This window comes from Stegodyphus dumicola, chromosome 1 (assembly GCF_044657685.1).
Source record: "Stegodyphus dumicola isolate Sdum_Otavi_A_Nest chromosome 1, ASM4465768v1".
NCBI classification, from domain to species: domain Eukaryota; kingdom Metazoa; phylum Arthropoda; class Arachnida; order Araneae; family Eresidae; genus Stegodyphus; species Stegodyphus dumicola.
Window position 1 is genome coordinate 211,684,410 of NC_140768.1, and position 7,613 is coordinate 211,692,022.

At 31.4% G+C, this 7,613-nt stretch overlaps 1 non-coding gene across 1 annotated transcript; it reads left to right on the plus strand.

Moving 5' to 3' along the window:
- Nucleotides 1-918: 918 nt before the first annotated feature.
- Nucleotides 919-990, plus strand: TRNAA-CGC (transfer RNA alanine (anticodon CGC)). Its single transcript has one exon. It is a non-coding gene; the product is annotated as a tRNA-Ala (tRNA).
- Nucleotides 991-7,613: the final 6,623 nt, after the last annotated feature.

The window sequence follows — 7,613 nt, forward strand, 5'->3', positions numbered from 1 at the left end:
CTGTGAGGCAAGTGACATGAGTCACAACACAAAATTTAAGTGTTCTGATATACCGTTATAGCAGTTAAAAGTCTTCCACATCAGCTGCAGCAAACGAGTTCAGACATCGAAACAGACCAATAGAGATGGTGTAGATGTTGGTAACGAACTTTCTGGTGACTAACAGCATAAGCTGAGCATACGTTAACATTTCAGCACTGTCCTTAATAACATTTTCAGCACTGTCTTAAAACTCAAATCATTTATAGCTCCTATTCCGATGACTCATTATAACAGATCATCATCATTACCATCATCTCATAACTACCCTTAAAAAGTGTGCTGATTGTCTTCTGAATATCTTTCGTAATTTCTAAAAGAGCTGTGTATTCTAAAATAACATTAACAGAGCACTGCGTAAATACTCAATGCAGTATATTAATGTTATTCTTAATTTTATAGTAATTTACGGTGCAAACTAGAGGCTTTTGAATCTGAGAAAGTTAAAAAATGTGCTCTATATAAAGTAACTGCGTATGTATTTATTTCCCTTTACGCTATTTTATGCTTAAAAAGTTTAGTATGAAAATGCCCTACTTTCAGGTAGCAGAGAAAGCTTATATATCTATACCTAGACTTATCAGTCGTGTATGATGCCACATGACATGGAAGTTTTCAGTCGCTAAATCGTGAAAATGCACGAAATGCATTAATTATGAGTGATCAGTTTATTTAAGGAAGTTAGTCTAGTGAAAGAAGCTGAACAAACAAAAAAATAATATCGGTCCTCAAAGATTGCAAGCAGCTTTAATATGCCATCTCCCAATCTAATTTTATTTGTTATCTTACTTGCACAGCACTAACTGAATGGATAGGACCGATTCAGATGAACAAATAACTGTATGAAAGTAGTACTTAGATTTTTCAAACTGTAGCCAAGGGGATGTAGCTCAGTGGTAGAGCGCTCGCTTCGCATGTGAGAGGCCCCGGGTTCAAACCCCGGCATCTCCATTTCTTATTTTACATAGTATATGTTATTCATAGAGGAGTAGAAGATTTTTAATTAAAATAATATTATATTAGAAATATATAATTTTATAAAAAACATTTCTTATTAAAATTTATCTGAGGAGTGAATAGTTAAAAATAGGTGGAAGCGAAAATATAACTTAGTTTTTTTTCAAAAGTTTATTAAAAAAATAACATAAAAATAATTTCATCTCGAATCTCAACAGCATTTGGTGAAAAACATGCAGAACTGGAATTGTAAATAATAAAATTTTAAAATGATTAGGTCCAAAGACTATGTTTGAAAATACGTAAAAAAATTGTACGTAATCATGAAAAGTATAGCGCGGAAGAAATAATGTCATGATTCCGCTTTAAGTATTTGATAGAATCACATTTTCTGATTTAAATGTTTTAAAATCAAAAGAAATTCTTTAACTGAAGAACATCATAATCTGCTTTTAAGATTATCTCTTTCGTAGCATAATCCGAATTGCGAAAAAATTACCGATTCGGAATAATGGCGAACACTTTATTTTAATTACTTTTGCTTGCAACATCAATTGCTACATTTCAAGCATTTTATTTCTTCACAAACTCTCATTAACTCGAAATTTGGTACTCATATTTTCTGTTTATATTAAATTAGATACTATTTCTTTACATTTTCTAATCTTCACTTCACATTTACCTCATAGCAGCTCTTAGTCCTTTTTATTTATTACACATTTTAAATAACTATTTTTCCTATAATAAAAACTAACTCATTTATTATTTCATTGCATATTTATATTGCTGTTTTTGTACTGTTCCTGTCGCCTATATATAGCATCAAGATACCACAGCCCTATTAAAGAACAACTGTTATTGGTAATTTTAATATTTAGTGTTAGTGACAATAAATTAACATTCCTTAAAAAGCAACAATCTGTTAATTTTCTTGTAACACAGAATTAAAATTCAGTTTTAGCAAAACCTATATTTCTGAAATTCAACATCAAAAAACGTTTATGATGGAGAGAGGGGCAATGAAATTTCGTATTGCTGCTTTTTTAATATTTATTTCTTTGCAATAGCATTACATTCTAACTTAAGCCTGAATTTTTTTAAAATATTTACAAATATTAACTATTTACATTGTTTCCTTCCCCCAAAGGAAAATAATATTAACTGTCTTCATTGTTTTCTAAATTTAACATAACAAATAAGCATATTATGTACTAAATTTTTTAACCGTTAACTCTTAACAAAGCCTCTACAATTCCAATTCGAAAGACTACAGCTACTGTTTATCCATGGCAGCAGCCTATAAAAGTTAAGAAGGTATGCATGAAAATAATAAAAATGAATTAAACGAAATAACATTGTAAAGTGTATAAGTTGTAAAGTGTATAAAGCAGAGTTGTAAAGTGTATAAAATATATAAAATTATATTGGCATGAAAAAAAAGGATATTTTAGTTCAAGTGGTAATTTTTTTGTATATGTACATATTTATATACATATAGGCATAGAGAGAGATATAGGTAGATATATTGGTTGGTACATTAAACAAATTTATGCTGCACGTTTTCGTATCTTCAGCTGTATTGACAGAAATGAAAATTTCAGAAAAAAATATAAGTACTTGTTTAAAAATTGTTTTGACAGAAACAGAGTTTATTGTAGTAGAAATTTTGGTAGAAATATGTCCTTTTAATGCCTTTCATTCAACTTTACTTTTTTAAATTCTCATTAGAAATGCATATGAATTGAGGTAAATATTTGCGTCAGGGTTTCATAGAAATTGATACATTTAATTTCTTTTGATGCAGCTTCATACTCTATAACGCCTGCATGTATAAAGAAAGACTTGATCGCGTCTAAATGTATTTATCAGAAATCAAAAACAACTTCTCTCAAAAAATATGTTAACATGCCATTTTACATTATGGTCGTTTGTCATATGACTTAGTCGTTTGTCAGAACAGAACGGTATATTTATAAGAAGCCAAATATTTCTTAGGCTATTACACTTACGGATGATATCGATTACTCCGACTAAGAAAACAACTGCTCTCCAAAAAATTATTTCAAAGAAATTTCTGACTGAAAAACTCACTGCCTGAATTTATAAACTAAAATATTTACCATATTATTTTCAAATTTAATAAGTAAACCATTTAGAATCTAAACTCTGTAAAGGAAAGGAATCAATATTGTGTGCAGGATGTGTCCTGCGTGTATATACGTAGTGTTGTAAATTTTTATCAAATTGTGTTTATGTAGTTTTAATTTAGTTTTTATGTTATTTTTGCAACGGTACACATCGCTTTTGTTTATTCATTTACTTGCTTAGAAAAAATTTCCGTTCTTTCATTACAGTTACATTTTATGCAGTACTTTTATTGTATAGTTTTGTTTTATAGAATCTTAATGTCTTATTTTTTTTTAAATTTTTGTTTATCAAATGCAAATCTGTTGTCCACTAGGTCATTAGGCTGCGTGCTCTACAGTACTTTTCCCCAAGACAATTAAAATGAGGTAACACGGAGCATTCGCCAGTGTGAACAGCTGTCGTATCTTGTCCAGTTGAACACAAAATACAAATAGAAGAGTCGACAATATTAAAACGAAATAAATAAGCATGGAGCCAATCATTTCCAGTCATCAGTCTAAATGTGGCCAGCGCAGTTGCACAAGGAGCATCCAGTACAAGATGGGAAACGTGCTGAGAACAGTCTAAGATTTAGTACAGGTCACTAATGAAAGGACAGTCTGAAGATTCATTTAACATCCAGTTTTGAAGAATGAAAGGGCAATTTTCTGTTTGATTATGAATTAAACTGCGACTTCTTTTTTTCAAAAATGATCCGATTTCTAATTTCCCTCAACACCACAATGGCAGGGCATCCATTGGAAAGACACTACATTGACTTCTCTTAAACAGAAATCTATACTGCTGGACAAGAGGGTTTTTATTCCTCTGATTAGATAATAAAGCCGCAAGAGCAGATGTTGAATCGTAGATTATTTCAGCCCTTTCAATGAAATTCTGGCGAATGGAAAATTGCTGAAGAGTTGCATAGATCGATTCCAACTCACCGTCAAAATTTCCGATTGCTAAATAAAAACAGAAATGTTCACTAAAAATACCAGCTCCAGCCCCTTGAGTAAAATCCGGTAGTGAACCATCTGTATCAATGTGAAGTCATTCATAAGTAGAACAGCGATCGTAGATAGTTACCAGAGCAATTGCACGGAGTCCTTCAGGACAGCAATCTGACTTTTTTTAATTTCTGATTTAGTTCCAGTTTTACATCAATGTCCATGCAGTCCAAGAGGTTAACAAGGGAGTGTAACTTAATAAGCGTGTGGCTAATTAAATGGAAACACTTCACACTGGATAAAATCACTTTCCGTTTTTAGGTTGCGTTTTTAATTGGATTGTAAGTTCTCCAAAAAGAGTTAGAGAAACTACTAAGAACTGTCTTGTTGCTGTCTTATTTTGTTTATTTTTCGAATATTGTATCGTAATTTTTTTAATTCTGAACTGAGTTGTCAGGATTTATAAAAATTGATTGTAATCTGAATTGTAAGGATAATTCATGCATAATAAGAAAGATGTGCAGATACACTTCTACAAAATCTTAGTGACAAAATTGATGCTCTGAATTTACCACCAGCCTAGTGATATTAAATAAATTTCAGGGAAATCTCATTATTAAAGTCTTTTCTCTGGGGCAATTCTATAAATATTGGTTATATTAAAAAGTACTGTTATTTAATTCAGTCATACGTTCAGAGTCTTCCACTGATTTATTAGAAGGCATCTTGCTCAAAAATTATATTGCTTTAGATTTTATTTCTCTAAATGATTTTGTTTGCAGTGTTTCTCCTATTATAATGGATAACTTGCTTTATCTTCTTTTTTTCCTCCTTGTGTTATTTATAGCTGTTTGTCTTGTTCTATGATTTGTTATTTATTTCAAAAGTTTCAATTTTTTCCTTTTCATCTCTTATAGTTATTAAGCAGATCTGTACTAGCCCTTAGCACTGAACAGTGCTGCACATAAAGAAAATTAAAAAAAACTTAAATTCTAAAACTGCAATTTTGAGTTTATGACAATTTATACATTTTTAAGAGAATATATTATAATTTAAAAGTCTTTTTTGTTACTACTGCTGAAAACGCTTTCAGGATTTCTTTAAAGAATAGTCCTTTATAGAATCATTTACACAAAGCTAATTTTCCAATGATAAAAGGGTCATTACAGTTTCCTTCTAAGAAAACTCTAAATGACCTTTTTGTATGCGCATATTTTATATTGCTTTAGAAAACGTTCGAAATAGTGTGAATATTACTCACAAGCGCGCAAGTAATTCATAATAGTCTGTTGGAATATTACCGAGAAATTCCATTTTCAATGTGCTTAAATATAAAATATATATAAAACATATTTGAAGGGAAAAGCAAATGCATAAATAACACTCAGAACTCCCAAACGTTTTACACTTCAGTAAAGAGATCTGCTCTTACGAAATAATATATATGATAAACAACTCAAGAGCAAACACATGCAATGACTTCCGTAATAACAGGTCAATATTTTCCTCCGCTTGTGGCAACACAACTCGAAAGGAAAAGCAGAAATTCTTTCATCTGAAAGTTGAGTGATAACTGCGCAAGAAGGGTCCACAAGATCAAACAGTGATCCATCAAAAAGGGGGACTTAAAGGACACGTGATTTCCATTACACGTCGATAAGGAGGAAGAGGTCAAGACTCGATACGACTTTCTTGACCAGCTGACCGATCTTTTGGTCATCAAAAGTGAAGGGCTGCTGAAAACATAAGTTGCTAGATATGGGTACTTTTGTACACGTATTCTGTAGCTGTCTTACGCAATACTGAACTACTATTTTGTTTTCCATCTAAATAAATTTTACCATGATAGAAAATTAATAATTTCGTTTCGGGTTTTTATTCATTTATTTATTTTAAGCATTTAAATCTGGGAAGAGGGTCTAAGTCAAATGGCACTTTCTTTCAGAAAGAATTTTGCGTATTGTGGGTAGATTTATTTTTCTGGTATAAGAAGCAATTTAAATTAATACTGCATATACGGTACATTTTAAAATTTAAATTTCTAATAACTGACACTTCGCTGGTTGAACTTGCAGATGAAAATGAATGTGAAATAAACTCCTTCAAGATGATTTCTGTCCCTCCTTTGTTAAGTAATGTTTTATATACAGAAATAATAAATGGAGGAATATCACGAAAGGCAATATTAAAACTGTGTGTTATGGTTACTTCTAATAAGTATTTTAGTGAATATGAAGTCCACCACATAAAATTTATGAACTAAAAAACTTTAATTCCTAATTGGAAATTTTACCACTCATTTTTCTTCTACAACACTGAGCTAGGTTCAGATGATACGAGGGTCACTCTGAAAATTTTGAAATGCACATCGGTTTTTAAAGTTAGGACATTTTGGACATTTTGGGAGTTTTTAAAAGTAGTGTCCTCCGGCATCAGTGCACACCTGTCAGCGAATTTTCCAAAGATTTTAATCTCTCAAGCCACTCAGGTCTTGTAATCGATGAAAACATTCATTTATAGCCACATCAATCTCATCTTTGGAATGAAAGCTACGTCCGTTTAAGTTCTTTTTTAGATTAAAAAATAGCAAAAGTCATACATACCTAGATCGGTTAAATAGGGTGTATGTTCTGTCTACTTTTACCATACTTGCTTTATCTTCTTTAAGTGGTAAAATTTAATTCCTCGGTGCAACTAACTAGTACATGTATCTTCTGAACCAGAAACTGACTTTCTTAGGTTGTACAGAACCAGATAACTACTGATAAACCAAACTCAGTGGCGTAACAGCCCTAATGGGCCAAGGCCTGCAGTGCCCGAAATCTGTCTTACATTAGCCAAATAAAAAATAAAAGACATATAAGGCAACATTAAGAACAGAAGATATATTTTTATTCTTATAATGAAAGTAGGAGATTAAATTGACAAGGTTTAACATATTCAAGCCAAAGGAAAACAAGATTTGATGTGGACTTCCGTGTACAGCCTATTAAATTATATGTATTTTTTGCTTCACTTTATTTAAATTTATTTTATTTAAATTTATTTATAGAATTATTCTAATTTAATTAACATGTCCTTCAAGAAAATATGAAAATGACATCAAAAATAGCAAATTTTCAAAACAAATATCCCGGTCAATTTTTTTGTACGGGAGTTAAACTTCCTTTAATTTTATTTTTTCATAACGAGTATAAAACTTTCCCAAATATAAGTATAGGAAACGGGAGACCGCATTAAAAATTGTATTTCGTTATTTGTCCAAAATTATTTTTTTTTAAATTTGACAACCCTGCTAAAAATGCCCCGTAGAAACCCACAGACTGAAACCCGTACAACTGTACGGGTCCCGTAGGCCAAATCCCCGTAAAAACCCATACAAAGAAACCCGTACGGTTGTACGGGGACCCGTACGCCAAATACCCATAAAAACCCATAAAAAGAAACCCGTATGTTTGTATGGGTACCCGTAGGCCAAATACCCGTAAAAACACATAAAAAGAAACCCGTACGTCTGTACGGGTACCCATAGGCCAAATA